Here is a 17,864-nt window from a genome sequence, read left to right as displayed (position 1 = left end):
CAAATCCTCTCCACCCTGCCGTGATGTAGAAGTCTTCATCTTCTCCCTCTAGATCTTCAGAATCCTCATCTTCATCTGCTTCTCTCCAGGATGCCCTTTGTTGTTTAGATAGCTGACTGACTTTTTCAGATAAGTGTTTGATGATGTCACTGCATTTGATTGGCCTGCCTTGTGCTGCTTCTCTCCAGGATGCCCTCTCTATCTGTCTGACCTCATGTTCTTCATTGACCCCCCATCCTCCCCCTGCCGTGATGTAGAGGTCTGTGTAGATCTTCCTTAGCAGTGTGGAGCTTCCCTGATATGGGAGTCCTTCCATCAGACACTTGGACCTCTCCAACAGGTGAGTTTTGTGGGCCTGTTGTATCTCCATACCCAATACACCAGGAGGGAAACTGTGTATGACACACAACAAAGAAAACAAAATTTAGATGACACTTTTATTAGTCTTCTAGTAGTAGTCTTATACTGTATCTTTATGTTTACAGATTTGTGCAATTTGTTTGATGATCTGTCTAATGTGCAGATATGTGTTGCATGTTTCAGTGGTCTTATGTCATTATGTATGTTCATGTGTGCAACATGTTTGACAGGTCTAATGTCCGCAGATGTGTGGAATATATTTGTTTGGTCCATTGTCTTGCAATCATCAATACATTTGGGTGCTTGACGTTTAAGGGTGTAACGCCAAAAAAAAAAAAAAAAAAAAAATCAAATTCCTGAAAAAAGTGATGGAAAAAATTGGAAAAAAATATAGAAAAAAATGAAGCACTTAGTGGTCTGTCGAATTTCGCCTTATTTTTGCCATTTTTTGGGAAAATGTGTCCTGCATCAACACATTGCATAGACATGTCACACCGCAGGAAAATGGAGTCATGCCACAGGAAATTCATTGCATTATGGCCATTTTAATCCTTGTGTTGTGTTCATAAGCTGCATACACCTGTGGTGTTCGGGTCATTTTTGACCCGTGATAACAAAACTCAGCCATAAAATACCTAAAAACACTAGTTATCATCAAATATTGTTTTTCATCTCATGGTTATCTTGGTATGTATTCATATCCATGGAAATATTACTTTATGTAGCCTATTCATCTTTTTGACTTTACAGGTCTTTTATCTTACATTATGCAAATCGTTTTTGATGACCAAAACTATCAAAATCTGCATAAATTCACTATTAATACCTCCTAAAGTGATACAATTAGTGATTATGTTGTCCATGTATTACAGCTGATATGAGAGTACAACAACCCCCACATTTATTTTATTGTTTTTTCTCTAATATTGAAAAATATCATCATTTGTGGTGTTGAGGTCCAAACCAACCCAAAGAGATTTATAGCAGGATAAAGACCAAATGTCAACTAAATTAGTTTTTCAGTGCATAAAATCAATGTTTAAATATGTTGACTTGGTGTTTTTCAATATTTATATGATTTTAGTGTGGTAAATATACAAAATAACAATTCTGTCCGAGTCACAGCTATTCCACCAATCTAATGCAAAGATATTGGAAATGAACACATCAATTAACATAAAAAAGTCACACTATTCATCTGAATCCCCTATGCCATGAACATGGACCATTATGTCATTGCCACATCAACTCTATGGAAAGTATAAGACCAGTTCTACATGTTTGGGTGCCATTATGATTTTTTGATACGTTTTTTGGAAAAAATAATGTGCAAAAATGCATTTTGCAAACAAATGTGCAAAGAATCTCATTATATAATGCAAAAATGGATTCCCTGACCATGAAAACATATGAGTAGACACCAGAAATACATCTGTACTCCTTTCACAACAGGACATATGACGTATTGTAGTGTATGGGACTGTCCGGCGGCCATATTGGATTTGGAATATGAAAAAGCTGGCAAAAACATTTTCAGGCAAGAAATATATTTTCCTCACCATAAATCACCAAACTAAAGACAAGGGGCAACCAACAGCTTTTCAGAAATGCATACAACAGCCAAAAATCTATGCCGGGTCAATTTTGACCCTGAACACCACAGATGTAACTTTTTTTTTTTGGACCTTTAAAATTTACTAAAATGATAAAACATATTTTTTGTGTGTTGCAATGATTGTGACTGAGGATTAGATGAAGCCTTATCCCAAGAAAATGAAGGAAAGTGTGTTTTTTTCACACTAAAACTTGAAAACGGGTCAAAAATGACCCGAACACAACATAAGGGTTATTATAATCATTTTAATCATTTTGTATACATGACTGACAACTGAGCTCATGCTAACTTGATAATGATATTGTGTTTAATCTTAATATGTGTTTTCATTTATAAAAAAAACTTTTTTCCTTCTATGAGAGCAGTCACACCACATGACATGAAATGAACCTAAGCATTGTGTGACAGAAACATTGCAATATGAAGACATATTAAGAGGTTAATAGTCACCATAAACTTCCACAGCACTCTCCAATAACTGACTGGTTAGGAGTAGGGATGTACATTTCTGGCAAAAACACTATTCGAAATTTGATGGCCACTATTCGAATGTTATTCGAAAATCGAAAAAAAAAAAGACGTATAAACATATTAACAATTTTTAAATTCTTACAAAAAAAATGTTTAAACCTCCTCCAACTGCGCTAGTCTGCAACAGAGATGGTCGCTCTGATGTCTGTGAGAGCGACTCCCCCCCCAAACCCTCCCCATCGCCCTTCTTGTCTCTCGTGCCACCATCAGCTGCTTCAAACACGCTACTCTTCCAAACTCCACTGCGTGGAAACTTTTTTTCAATAAATTTCACGATGCAGCCTACTAATGTAGCCTACTGCAGGCTGCTACTAGAGTGTGCTATTTATCGGTGTAGTTCTATTTCAAGACAAGCTGTGTCACTGCGTTTTTCCATACATAACTTTAGCCATACAGTGCAGGGAAGCCCAGAACGTTTGTCAAATGGAAAAGATGAGAACCCACGCGTGCCCTCTCGAGGTTTTGCAATGGATTTTAGCTCGAGTTAGCAAATAACCCGACACGAATGTTTCTTTAGCACATAGCGAGACTTTTTAATTCATCAATGTTAACAATTGCGGTGAAGCCATGAAGACATGGGCAGACATGGAATCGCTTGCACTCCCTCTTGACAGTGGGCTAATCAGAAGTGTAGCCTACAATCTTGTGTGGCTACTTCACAAGACATCTCCATAGCGGAGAGATTAAAACATTTTGAGTCGAATTTCCGTGAAACATGAAATGGTAAACTGTAGCAATTGCTGAATGATTTGTTGCTTTCACTTTAGGCTACTACGGAGGGAGAACCTGCCTCAAGACTCTCCGTTGTAGAAACTTGGGTCACATAAATAAATGTATGGAATCAGACACTTACTTGAACTCATATGCAGCAAACAATATTAGAGCTTAGTTCACAAGTTTTTTTATTCCATCGCGGTTTTTTTTGTAGCTATAAAATTCACTCTGCTTGAGGCTTGTGTTGACAACCTCTGTCAGCTCAGTCCTGCTACCTGAGCAGCTGCTACTAAGGATTTTACGGTAATGTTTCAGTTTATTTCAATGCCAAGCACCGTAATGATGACAATAGCAGCGGCTTCAAAAATACAAAAGTAGAGGATTCTTTGGCATCACGATGTTGGCGTCCTTCGTGATGCCAGCTGTCCATTACCGATGGATGATGATATCATCTATCGGCACAACCCTAGCCAGGATCGATACTGTGCATGACAAACAACAAATACATTTGTAATATTTTGTGATAACACTGACTCACTCACACACACACACACACACACACACACACACACACACACACAAAGCAAACTCCAGCATTTTGCTGTCTGGGTCGTTGTCTGCTTCCTCTTATTCTTCTCATTATTATTACTATTTTTATTTTTTTTTTGGTCTCTACCAGTCTTCCAAAAATGAGCGCTAGGAAAGACGAGGCTAAAATGCATTGCAAAGCATAGACCACGCACAGGTCGTTATCTCTTATGATGTCAAATAAGTTTGTAAAGTTTCCTTTCAACGTTTTTTGGCGAGTTTCCGCAAAGTGTGATTCAGGTTATGCATGCAAAAACGCCGCGAGACTGGGCATTTTAAAATTGCTACACCGATAGGCCTAAATAACACACTATAGTAGCCTACAACGTGAAATTTATTGACACAGTTTAAAAAGCCACGTAAAGAACTGGTTGGGATTGGGAAAGTCGCGCTGGGCTTGCTGGCAGGGGACATGAGGAGGGCGAAGGGGAGTACGAGGGACTCAGGGGGGAGACGCAGCTGCAAAGCTGGAGCAGTTTAAACACAAGGTAGCCTGAAGAATGCCAAGCTTCGCCGAAACATCTCGTTGCCTCGCTTTTGGTAAATTGTCATATGTTTCGAGGAGATTACGTTTTTCATTCCAAGAAAATGAGAGCCATGATTCACGTGCTTGCTGCCCGGTGTTAAATCGTCAGGCTACGTTGGCTAGCGAGACAGAACAGCGTGTGCACAGCCTCCTCACCAGAGAGGTTCTATGTAAACAGGTTGCGTCCCGACTCACTAGTCGAGCCATGCCTGCAGTTCACTGGGGTGCTGTCGGAAGAGCGCAGTCCATTCACTGTATGGAGTTTGCATTCCTCGGTTGGTGCCCCTAGAGTAGGCTACAGTAGGCTACCACCCGGAAAAGTGGCGAGTGGCAGATGTCGAGAAAGGAATCTCGGAAGTAAAAAATGAAATAGCTACACATAGTTTTTCAATAAATTTTGCTCACTATTAACGAATTATTTAAACAGCATTTGTATAGGAATGATTCTGTCCCAAGCTTTTTGATCTATATAAGCTGTTGATTACTATATCCGTGACCACTATAAGCGGATTCCACTGTATTATTATTATTATTATTATTATTATTATTATTATTATTCCTGGTCTTACCCCACATGTCCATGTCCACTGTCTTCTTCTGAACTGGATCCCTCTCCAGGGCTGCCCTGCACATCCCCCTCTAGGGGAACCTCCATCTTCAGCTGCTCCTCTGGAACACACAGACAGACAGGAAGGAACATCATCACACACCAGACTACTGAATAACTACATCACACACACCAGGGACTACTGAATAACTACATCACACACACCAGACTACTGAATAACTACATCCAGGGCTCTAAATTAACACACGCCAACCCGCAAAACACGGGTGAAAAATCATTTTGGCAAGTAGAAAAAAATACCTACCCGCCTACTTGGCTAGTGGCGCCCGAGTATGGTAAAGTATGAACGGTAAACCGCTGCTATGACAAACGTTAGACGGCGAGATTTCCTACATTACCCATGGACATTAGCGTCACGACGTAGCCTCCCACCGTGGGCTTTCCAGTGCAGTGAGCTGCAACTCCATGCCGTTGCGCACGACAGGATTGAAAATATTTCAGATGACCAGCCTTCTGTCAGCTACGCTCACACTATTCTGACAGGCAGTTCTCCTACTATGCTCCCGTCGCTTTCGCTACAACCTTTTTAACGTCACTACTGCTACTGCTACTAGCATGAACCTTGCTGTAACAGGCTGCCTTTTTGAAGCTGCGAGGGCCTGACCGTTTCAATAACAGGACTAACGCAGATTATGCATAGAGCTACTTCTGTTCTCTATGTTTTGTGCGAGTGATGAGAATGTGGCGGGGGTTAGAGCAAGGTTCTCTGTGTTGGTGAATGCCAGTAGTAATTGTAACAGTAGTAGTAGTGACGTTAAAAAAGTGGTTGTGGAACGAAATTGCGACAAGGGCAGAGGAGGAGAGCTGACTGTCAGAGTAGTGTGAGCGTAGCTGTCAGTTGTCTTCCGAAATGTTCCGAGTCCTGGCGCGCGCAACTAAGTTGGAAAGCCCACGCCATCGGAAACTAGAAATGCACCCAGAGTGTGCAGACCTCCGCCAAGGAAGTTAAGTTTGTTTTTAGATACATACAGTGGGATATTTTTGTAATTTATGCAGGTTTATACACACCATTAGTGTGTTCAGAGAATTAAACAGTCAAGTTGTAACTAGATTATATCTGTATTTTTTATAATTACCATGTCCTTGATTATATAATTACCATGTCCTCTGTTTTGTTCACCTGTGTGATTGTGGTATTGGCAAAGTGCTACATGCTATATTGTGAACTTACTATGCATAAATGCACTTATTGAAGGTCAGAAGTTGCTGGTCACATTGTTATTAACAGTTTTGATGATTGGCAGCATGCCCTTATTACCATTTAAAATTTCACAGCTATTATACCAATTGTATCAGCCTAATCCAGCCTTGTGCTTACTACAAGATAAAAATCAACCTGCTTTGAAAACTTGTGATCACACGCTAGTAGAACTGTAGGCCTATGATTAGTGAAGGGAATGTAATGATTTTGACCAACAAAACTGAAACAACCACAGACAACCGTATGGTTAGGCCTGTTTTTTGCCTACGATGGTATGCATTATTCTCATGGGCCACTGGTTGGCCTTAGCGCTGTCGGCTGAAGCGTGAAGCGGCATTTCCTTCTAGGAAAATCACTATCACCGTTGTTAATCAGTCTAGGCATTGCTGTCGGGCTTTGTGGTCCATCTCGCAACTGGGGTTAAATTGAGTGAAGTGTAGGCCTAATGCATTTGACCAGCATTGTGAACTTGCACAGCCACAAATTCCATATTGTTTTGGCGATGGTAGCCTACCTAATTAATTCGACATTATTGTCAACCGAAATGATCTGCGGTGGTCACTGTCCATCTCACAGCAGTGCACTTCCACTTCACACATAGGCCTATTTTAGGCAGGCAGCGGTAATTCATTTCACAGGACTGTTTGTTAACTTCAACGAGGGTGTAGCCAAAAGGGTGCCTGCTGATGAGCAAATTTTTAGGTTGATAGCAATGGTTTTGGAGCTGGCGTCAAAGGAGACAGTCCTTTTCCTTATTGCTTTGGCGGCACACCCGATTGGAATATTCGCCGGTGCTCGGCCATTATGCAGACTGTCGGGCTTTCTGATCCTGGTCCATCTCGCAAACAACTTGGGGTTAACTTTAAATGTAGCGAAGGGGGTGTAATGGATTTTACCAGCAGAACGTACAGTCATAAATTATTTTGGCAACGGTAGCCTAATTAATTCGACAGCATTGCGAACCTCAGTCACAGTCCACAACAGCATTGTGAACTTACACAATCACATTCCATATTTTTGACAACGTACTTAATTCGACAGCATTGTGAACCTAAACGATCTGCGGGGGTGGTCACTGTCCATCTCACAACAGCAATGATAACATATAGGCCTACACAAACACACATTTTTGGCAGCGGTGGTAATTAATTTGACAGGATTGTTTCCTGCATGCGGATGAACAACTTTTTTAGGTGAAATCAAATGCACTTTGTGTTGGAGCTGGCGCGGCAAAGGAGACTCTCTCCCTGTTCCTTATTGTTGCTCAGAAAGGCGCAGGCACGCCGGTGCTCAGTAGCCAGGCTGCGCCCTCCTAGTGACGCAACACCTTCGGCGGCAAGTCTATGATGATAATCAGGCAAAGTGCTCAGTGCTCATGTGCGCACCTTGTGGCAGGCAGTGAAATAGCAGCGCACGAACGAACGAACAAACACAGACACCCAGGCGGAGGTAATAAAAAGAATAACAAAAAAGCAACCAACGACGAAGCTATGGAAGTAACAAATGAAGCGAATATTCCCGTGATATTATTTACTTTTAGCACTTTTTGTTGCGCATGGTAGAGAAGAGCTCCTCCTCTCTCCTCTCCTTTTCCTCTCATCTCTTCTCCTTCCTTGGGGTGTGCGTATATGAGGTTTCGTAGTGTTTGGCTGTATTTGGTTACTGTAGCCTATGTTAAGGTCTGTTATGTGAGTGGCTTGTGCTGTGATTCACTGTTTTCAAAGGAATTTAATAAAAACTAATGAAATTGATTAGGCCTAAGTAATGAAAGTAAAAAATAATGCAGAAGTTAAAAAATAATGAAAAAATAGCCTATAATATGCTTATTACATAGGCATAGTATGCAGGCCTATAGTGTAGGCCTGTCTGTGTTGTAGACATAGTTGAACAAAATGACCATAATTTAAAAAAAAAACAATTAGCCTAAAGCATAGTTTATTTTGGCGAGATTAAAAAAAAATGGCTAGTTGAACTTCTGTTTGGCTGGTAAGAAAAAATGTGCACTAGCCAAATTGGCTGGTGGTGGAAAAAGTTAATTTAGAGCCCTGACTACATCACACACACCAGACTACTGAATAACTACATCACACACCAGACTACTGAATAACTACATCACACACCAGGGACTACTGAATAACTACATCACACACAGCAGACTACTGAATAACTACAGTTGAGGACGATATTATTAGCCCCCCTCCTGAAATTAGACATTTCTCTTGATTTCTCAGTAAGAATGACCATTATTATTGTTTCTGTTATTCTGGAAACAAATACACTGATGGAGATAATGTTCAATGAGTTGAATTTGGATTTTTCTATTGTTACGATGACTTTAAACAAAAAAGGGCAAAAATGACAAGGACAAAATTATTAGCCCCCTGATCATTAATAGTCAATATGGCGGCATTTATGAACCAAAACTGACAACAGGTTCTGATAAGTTGCTATCTTGGTTGGCACATGCCCCACTAGGGATTTTGGCCCATTTCTTCACTGCAAAGTGTTCTAGCTGGTCCAAATCGCATGGATGCTGAGCATAGACATTAACCACAGACTCTCAGTGGGATTGAGGACTGGACTATGAGCGGGTGATTCCAATATCATGGTTTTAGTGTCCTTGAAGAACCTCTGAACTAATCTAAATGTATGCTTTGGGTTACAATGTTGTTGGAAGACCCAGCAATCCAGATTCAGACCCAGACTCCCTGTGTCTGAGGCTGAATAACAGACTAAACTTGATGCCCCGCCACTGTGTGTAACTGAAGAAACTGCTTGGCCTCATTAGACCAAAGAAGCATTGGACACTTGCCTAGATGATTGTTATTGACCTGGCCTCACCTGGAGTTTTTTCCCCCACCAAGAAAGACAGTTGTTAGGGCTTGTCATTATATTGGGCTTTGGGGCCATCATCACAGAAGAACCCCTTTACTAAAGGCAGTGCATATCAGAGTGTTATTGAGCTTTGCCTGTGAACATTTGAAAGTCAAAAATGAGTTTTGAATATCTCTGCTTTCATCTGATGATATTCAATTGCACCTGCTTTGATGCATGAATTCTGCTTCTGTCAGGTGAAGAAAGGGATAGGCCTTGAATCGTTATAAGATGGTTTCCACAATTAAACATGGTGGTGGATGCATCATTCTGTGGCAGCCTCAGCCACAGGAAACCTTGTTTGGGTGTACGGCACCATAAAAACTGAAAATTATGATAGAATGTGGAAAGTGACCTTGCAAAAATATGCTCATAGAGGGAGCTAAGATCTTCACTGGATCTTTCAATAAGATAATAACCCAAAACTTGCATCCAAAATAGTTCAAATGTTCCTCAAGGATACTAAAACCATGGTCATGGAGTGGTTCAGACCTCAATCCTTTAGATAGTATTTGAAGAGTGCTGAAATGAATGTCCATCCTCAACATCCATGCCATTTGGACCAGCTTAACTATTTGCGATGAAAAAAATGGACCAAAATCCCTGGTAGGACATGTGCCAACATAGTTAACAACTAATCAAAGTGCCTGGTGTCAATTTTTGTTCATAAATGGCACTGCATTGACTATTAATGATAAGGGGGCTAATAATTTTGTCCTTGCCATTTTTACACTTTTTTGTTTAAACTCATTGTGAAAATGAAAAAGTCCAAATTTAACTTATTGGATACTATCTCCATGGTGTATTTGTTTCCAGAATAACACACATTTATTAATAATGATCATTCTCAATGATCAATGAAGAGATATATGGGTCATTCCACGCCAAATCAACAAGAGCCCGCGCACTTAGGTCTCAAAAAATTCTGAAAATATTACCAAGTGTACCCATGGTACTTAAGAGAAACACTGTAAATATATTTGAATGGAAGATGTAAACTCTCCATGTTACAGCCAATTTTACTGGGGGAGGGGAGTGCCCATTTTGTTCACACTCTTTTTTTTTGTCAAAGTTCACAAGCCCGTAGCTCAATAACTAAACCATGTAGGAAGTTAAAATTTGGCATGCTGGTACATAGATAGGAATAGTTTGTTGCAAAACTGTCAGTTTTGGTCTGTATGATCCTGCATCGTCATGGCATTCCCTCAAAGATGATACAAATTGTACTGGAGTTTTTGGCTGTGCTCTGTTTAGGCCTTCAGAAGACATATTTGTGCCCAACATAGCCTCTTGATTTTTTTCCCCTTGTAGAGACAAGTAGGAACACTCTCATAAAAAGCTATAAATAGAAAGGAAACCCCATTAGTGTTTGACCAGAAGACCTCACAAGTCTGACAAATCATTTTGGGTGTCATTTTCAGAGCTCCAGAACCCCTTGTGGGATTGTCCACAGATTTTTATTTTATTTTTTTCTTCATTCTCTATGAATTCTTCTTTTTAAAAATGCAAATGAGACTTGTCTTATGTGATGTTTTCTTTTGTAATTTCCAACCTGAACATGGGCAACATGCACATTGAGGGCAATATGTTTTCTATGCGTTTCTTCCGCTGCCATCTGCTGGTCAAAAAAAGTAACAACATGACTCCTTGTGCCTGACCTACTGTCTCTTTTGGTGTGCGAACCTGCTCCCACATTGAACGCTCCTGAAATCATTTAAATTGAAAGGGATACCTGCACCCCTGCACAGGGACTCTCGGGTGATCATGTCTGGGCAAAATTTGCATTTGATTATTTAGCCTTTACATTAAATGTTATCGAAATCATGTTGCTCTCTTTTTGCATTTTGCCCATGTATAGGGTGGAAATTACAAAAGAAAACATCACATAAGACAAGTCTCATTGGCATTTTTAAAAAGAAGACTTCATGGAGAATGAAGAAAAATATAAAATAAAAATCTGTGGACAATCCCACAAGGTGTTCTGGTGCTCTGAAAATGACACCCAAAATGATTTGTCAGACTTGTGAGGTCTTCTGGTCAAACACTGATGGGGTTTCCTTTCTATTTATAGATTTTTATGGGAATGTTTCTACTTGTATCTACAAGGGGAAAAAATCATGAGGCTATGTTGGGCACAAATATGTCTTCTGAAGGCCTAAACAGAGCACAGCCAAAAACTCCAGTACAATTTGTATCATCTTTGAGGGAATGCCATGACGATGCAGGATCATACAGACCAAAACTGACAGTTTTGCTACAAACCATTCCTATCTATGTACCAGCATGCCAAATTTGAGCTTCCTACTAGGTTTAGTTCTTGAGCAACGGGCTTGTGAACTTTGACAAAAAAAAGAGTGTTAACAAAATGGGCGCCCCCCTCCCCCAGTGAAATTGGCTGTAACATGGAGAGTATACATCTTACATTCAAATAAAGTAACAGTGTTTCTCTTAAGTACCATGGGTACACTCAGTAATATTTTCAGAATTTTTTGAGACCTAAGTGTGCGGGCTCTTGTTGATTTGGCGTGGAATGACCCATATCTAATTTCAGGAGGGGGGAGGGGAGGGGTAATATCGTCCTCAACTGTACATCACACTCACCAGGGACTACTGAATAACTGAATAACTAGGTTTGTCCTGTGCAGAAGAAATGCTGGGTAACGTGTTGCAGTTTCCTTGCTCTGTGTGTGTGTGTGTGAGAGAGAGAGAGAGAGAGAGAGAGAGATAGAGATAGAGAGAGAGAGAGAGAGAGAGAGAGAGAGAGGAAAAGAGAGTAAATTAAACTCACTTTTGATGCACATGCCACCAGCATCCATAAAAGATATCCACAAAGACTGTATGTGATCCGTAAACTTCCCACCCTCTCTGTTGCCCCTCATCTCCTTTCCCATCTGTACTCCAGCATCATCCAGCTCATGCTAGTGTAGGCCTACTGCTCACCCTGTTTTTACAACATGCCCTCCACCAGCTGCAGGAACAAACTCACTAAAATCACAACTCAAACACAAAGCTGTCATACCATACGTCTAGCACGGGGGTCCCCAAACTTTTTTCTCTGGGGGCCACATTATCGTTCCTGACTGTGATCAGGGGCCGGATCAATCATGTGGGTTTTAATACTAGGCCACTGCCTGTGATAGCCATAATTTCTAGCACAAAATAGTTCATCATTACAAGTGATTTGCAAAAGAAGTGAGTACTTCACATGTTTTTCTATTTGAAATACCACATGTATTCCTTTTAATTTCTAATAACCATGTAAAAATAGCAAGGAAAGGTTAGAAAAATGTGGTGATTTACAGTTTATGAGTAATACAATAGAAATGGTAGGCCTGTTTATATTACAGTGAGATGAGAAACTATCAAGACAAGATAGGATTGCTTCTTTGGGGCAGTTCAAATGGTGAGGAGCAGAGAGGTGGCGGGCCAGTCAAAGGGGCATGGCGGGCCGCATCCGGCCCCCGGGCCTTAGTTTGGGGACCCCTGGTCTAGCACATTCAATAATCAGAGACCACACCCTCCCTCTTCATCAACATTTCATACTGCTCCCATCCCTACGAGGTACAGGACACTCAGATGGCGACGAGCACGTTTTATGAAACGACTGCCATCACAGCACTGAACAGTATGATCCCTCATGCAGTGGTGTAGTCTACTTTTTATGGTGGGTATACTGTATATTTGAGCATTTTTTGAAGTGGGTATACTGTATATATTTGTGCTATTCAAAACAATGGATCAATCAATTTTAAGTGGGTATACTGAAACCCCTAACATTTAGAAGTGGGTACTCCGTATACCCGCGTTCTACGTAGACTACACCACTGCCCTCATGGTAGTATACAGTAAGTGCAGATGCCAAGTAGTAGGGTTAGGGTTAGGCTTGTTCCTTTTTTGAAGTAGCAAAGGATTTAACACACACCCAAACCCAACCCAAACCCAAAGCCGTAGCTAGCATTAAGATTAGAGAGCCCCTGTGTTGAGGTCTGAACGGAACACACGGAACATCGAACATCAACGTGTCTGAAATCCGTCTAGCTGACGTGTCCCTAAGTAGCCTAACTGAACAACGTGTAAACGGAACCATCTAATCTTTTCAACGTTTACCCACGTTGAAAAAAAAACAGTTGCTTCACAGTGATTTGTAACCCGTTTGGCATATTGGGATTTTCTAAATCCACAATGAGTGGAGTCTTAACTGGTCGAGTGGGTGGCCAAGGAACTCCCAGCTTTTAAAGAGGAGATAAAAAGTTAACTCAGATACTTACCGCTTGAAGCGTGTTTTAATGGGTTACAACTTGAAACGACAGCCCCGGTGGGTTCGCGATGCTTGAAGCAGTAAGTGCCGAGTTCCACAACACAAAATGGAGGCGAGTTACAGCTTGGAGAGGTTTACTTTCAGTTTCGATTCTGTGACGTCGACCTGAGTGTGCAGAAAGAAAAAAAAATATCAGCACGCAGTTTAAGGGCGCCAATCACGCAGGCTACCGGTCACTATTGCTGCAAAGATTCAGTGTTTATGTTCCTATTGCACACGTTGACCTGCCGTTCACATGGGTTCTACATGTTGTTTATAACCGGGCTGTGCGAACCTAGCTGCGCAAAACTCAACCTCTGATAGTTGGAAACCGCTGTCGGTCAAAGAAATAGCTCACGTGGTTGACTGCCAGTGTCTTGCCCCTCCTCATAACATCGTGTTGATAAACACTGAGAACCCATGTAGGATAAGTGCATGAATGAAAAATGAAACAAACAAATAAAAAAAACCGTTCCCAAACTTTACCATGTCAAACGTGTGTGTGTGTGTGTGTGTGTGTGTGTGTGTGTGTGTGTGTGTGTGGCCTCAGTAATACTACCACTGCACTCATAAGGTGACTACATTACATTGCACTTAACTGACGATTTCATTTATTCAAAGTAACTTATAGTTATCATTTGTCAGGATATTGGTTACAGTCCCTGGAGCAAGTCTCTGGAGCGATGTGCGGTTAGGAGCCTTGCTCAAGGGCACTCCAGCCATGGATGGAGATGTAGGGAGAGGTCAGGGGGGATTTGAACCTGCAACCCCTAGATTGAAAGACCAACTCTCTAACCACTAGGCCACGGCTGCCCAATCTATTGACTATTAACCTCTTAATATGTCTACATATTGCAATGTTTCTGTCACACAATGCTTAGGTTCATTTGTGGTGTCCTGTGGTGTGACTGTAGCCTAGCGCAGCCAGACCCGTACAGCAAAAAGCTGTACCAGAGTCTAGGAGGGCTGGGCGGCAGTGTGGGCGGGATAAACGGTTGCTTCAGCACTCAACGTCACGCAATAGGATGGTGGAACAACCAATCCCCACACACTTCTGTGTAACGTCACAGCTGTCTTTCACAACGCGGCAACTTCGAGCCGTCGTAGCAGTGAATGCGTGTGATGACCACAGCCACAAACAAGTTTCCTAATAAATCGTGTTTTCACTTATACAGTTCAAAAATGCATCGTTTTCAACCGCATGGCCCTCCTTGATCAATCAGCGAAATGTCGAGCAATTTGGGGCTTGTTAAATGGTTATATTTATGATTGTTGTCAGCAGGCATGTTCGGTGTTAGCTAGCTAGCTGTATACCCATAACTTTCCCTGATTGTCGCTCCCAACGCAGGACGCTCCCCGGTCAGCTCGCTCCCACTAGCCAGACTATCGATCCCACCGCCATATAACGGAGCTAGTTATCTTTTTGATGTTAGTTTTTTGTTTCTAACCCTAACCCTAACCTGGATACCTAGCTCTGTGTTGTTGACGACAGGTTAGCTAGCCACTAGCTTGGTAGACTAGGTGTCATTCCCATCTATTTAGTAAGCTACTCAAAGACTTTCAAAGCTCCCAAATGTCTAGTTTTTAATGGCATGTGTCTTATTAGAAATTGGGGCAGCAATTTCATTCTACACCTACAGTAGTGGTCTGATAATAGCGTGTGACTATCTGGTTCTGTAAAATGCTCAACTTAGCTTACCGAGCTAGTTTAAAACATCGAATGATCAAATGGTAATGTTTTGAGATCTATTTGTGTCCGATAAGTTCATGGTGTATTATTACATCAATCCATGTCAGCCAAGAAATGTATTATCATCCAGGCTTTTTAAATTAAGTAAACACTTTCGTGCTGTACGTAGCACGGACGGACACCATGCTTCTTCTTAGAAAGTTTCCTGTTTACTAGGTAGCCCGGCCCCCCTCGCGATTTGATTGGCCCTGTCATCGGATAACTTTCAGCCTCGCAAAACGACCGGGGTCCGCTAGACTGCCCCCGGGAGCAAATTCATTTTGCGGTCGCTAGGGGGCGTCTAGATTTCTAGGCTAGTGTGACTGCTCTTATGGAAGGAAAACAATTTTTGAGTGAAAACACATATTAAGGTTAAACACAATATTTCCTTCTATTTTATGTTGTTTCCAATATTAAATGTTGTATGTTCAGTTGTAATTTATTACTTCATCACTTTATTGCCTCTCCTCCTTCTCTCCTCCTTCTCTCCTCTCCTCTCCTCTCCTCTATCCTTCTTGCCTACAGCATCTTTCCCCTCCTCTCCTCTCCTCTCCTCCTCTTCTGTCCCCTCCTCTCTCCTCTCCCTTCCTCCTCTTCTGTCCCCTCCCCTCTCCTCTCCTCTCTCCCCTCCCCTCCCCTCTCCGCTCATCTCCTCTCTCCTCTCTTTTCCTCTCTCCTCTCTTCTCCTGGCCTCTCCTCTCTCCTCTTCCCCTCTCCGCTCATCTCCTCTCCCCTTCTCTCCTCTCGTCCTCCCATCTCCTCTCCTCTTCCCCCTCTCCACTTCTCTCTACTCTTCTCCCCTCCCCTCTTCTCTCCTCTTGCCTCCTCTCCTCTCCTCTTCTCTCCATTCCTCTCCTCTCCTCTCGTCTAATCCTCCCCACTGTACTCTTGTCCGCCCCTCCCCTCCTCGTCTCCCCTCTCCTCTCCTCTCTTCTCTTCTCTCCTCTTTTCTCCTCTGCTCTCACCTCCTCTCCTCTTCTCCCCTCCTCTCCTCTCCTCTCCTCTCTTCCCCTCTCCTCTCCTCTCCTCCCCTCTCCTCTCCTCTCCTCTCCTCTCCTGCCGTCTCCTCTCCTTCCCACTGTACTCTTCCCCTCCTCTCCTCTCCTCCCCTCTCCTCTCCTGCCGTCTCCTCTCCTTCCCACTGTACTCTTCCTCTCCTCTCCTCTCCTCTCCTCCCCTCCCCTCTCCTCCTCTCCTCTCCTCTCCTCTCCTCTCCTCCCCTCCCCTCCCCTCATCTCCTCTATAGATCACTCCTTTAGCTATAATCAGGCCAAACATAAGAGGCTGCCATCACGCCAATTTTTGATCGGCTATGACACTTAACCCATTCTCTCCTTCCAAGTAGTGTGGTAGGCCTACACAAACTTCCCTAAAATTAACTAGTCAGTGATATGTTGACAGATACACACCCAGATTAAATGTACCATTTTCATTTAGCCAGATAGCTATTGATATTCATCTGAAGTCAGCATCAGATCGCAGGTCTGAATCAATTTATACGCTACTGGCCACTTAGATTCCTGTTAATATCATTATATGGTTATTATTTGGCTATGTGGTTATATGGTTATGTGGTTAAGTTTTGTCAATAATTAGAAATGTGCTAGAGCAGTGTTTCTCAACCTTTTTTTTAGGCGAGGCACCCTTTCGATTCATGAAAAATTTAAGTTTGATCATTGATTAGAAATGTGCTAGAGCATACTAGAGCTCATGTGTCATTTTGTAACTTGCTACCTGAATGACCTTTTAGTCTTGTTTCAGTCTGCTTACTTCTCCTTTCTGTCTGACTGTCCAGGCAGAAGTAAAACAATCTACTGGCCACTTAGCCTAGATTACTATTATCATTATATGGTTATTATATGGTTAAATGGTTATGTGTTTAAGTTGATTCATTAATTTGAAATGTGTCACATTAAAGAAAGTCACATTAAAAACTGTTTATTTAACTTGAGAGTGTGCAGCATTTCTATCCTCCTGTATGTGTTTAAGTTTTATCATTAATTAGAAATGTGCTGCTGGAGCATGCTAGAGCTCATGTGTCATTTTGAAACTGCTGACTGGATGACATTTAAGTCGTCTTGCGATACTTACTTTCAGCTCTTACTTCTCCTTTCTGTCTCACTTTCTGACTGTCCAGACAGAAGTGACATTGTTTTTGTATGTCTCTTTACACTTCCTAAAAGCTGACCGCGCCTCACACACTGTGAGTGGCGCAACAGACTGAGCCCGCTCGGTCAGATTAGTCGCAAAAACAGGCCTGCCGCTTGAGAGTTAAAGTTGACCGCGCCTCACACACTGTGAGTGGCGCAACAGACTGCAGATAAAGTGTAGTGGAAGGCACACACATCCAACAGGATCCAGATTAGAGCATATGTAGAAGGGGGGAAGGATCTGCACACTGCTTCCAGAAGAATCTACATGTATTGGGGGCAACGTTTTTTTTTTTTTGTTTTTTTTCTAAACCCAAACCACCAACCCCCCTTATGGGGGACCTAATTTTTGTCTTTCACTTTTTTTTTTTTTCTTTTTTTTTCTTTCTTTTAAATATATTTTCATTTACCTTTCTTTTTTAATAAAACAATACAATAAACAAAACATAGGTTTAACAACAAAGAAGGACAATAGTAAAAAGAAAAAAAATAAGAAAGAAACAAAATATTCAAATCTGAAGTCCCCCAAAAATGTCAGACTGTATATTTAGTGCCCACCCACCACCCTCATATAACCCCCCCACCCTCCCCAGGGGATGAAGTTACAGTTTACATTTTATCCTGATGCAATGAGAAATATTACATTAAATA

General features: G+C 41.7%; 1 long non-coding RNA gene across 1 annotated transcript; it reads right to left on the bottom strand.

Annotated features, from left to right (window-relative positions):
• Positions 1-106: 106 nt before the first annotated feature.
• On the bottom strand, positions 107-13,522 carry LOC134454743 (uncharacterized). The gene is made up of 3 exons (XR_010035911.1): positions 13,306-13,522; positions 4,904-5,003; positions 107-392 (listed from the first exon to the last, which is right to left on the bottom strand). It is a non-coding gene; the product is annotated as an uncharacterized LOC134454743 (long non-coding RNA).
• Between the last annotated feature and the right edge of the window lie 4,342 nt (positions 13,523-17,864).

This window comes from Engraulis encrasicolus, chromosome 8, assembly GCF_034702125.1.
Source record: "Engraulis encrasicolus isolate BLACKSEA-1 chromosome 8, IST_EnEncr_1.0, whole genome shotgun sequence".
Classification (NCBI taxonomy): Eukaryota; Metazoa; Chordata; class Actinopteri; order Clupeiformes; family Engraulidae; genus Engraulis; species Engraulis encrasicolus.
This window is presented reverse-complemented; position numbering and strand designations above follow the sequence as displayed.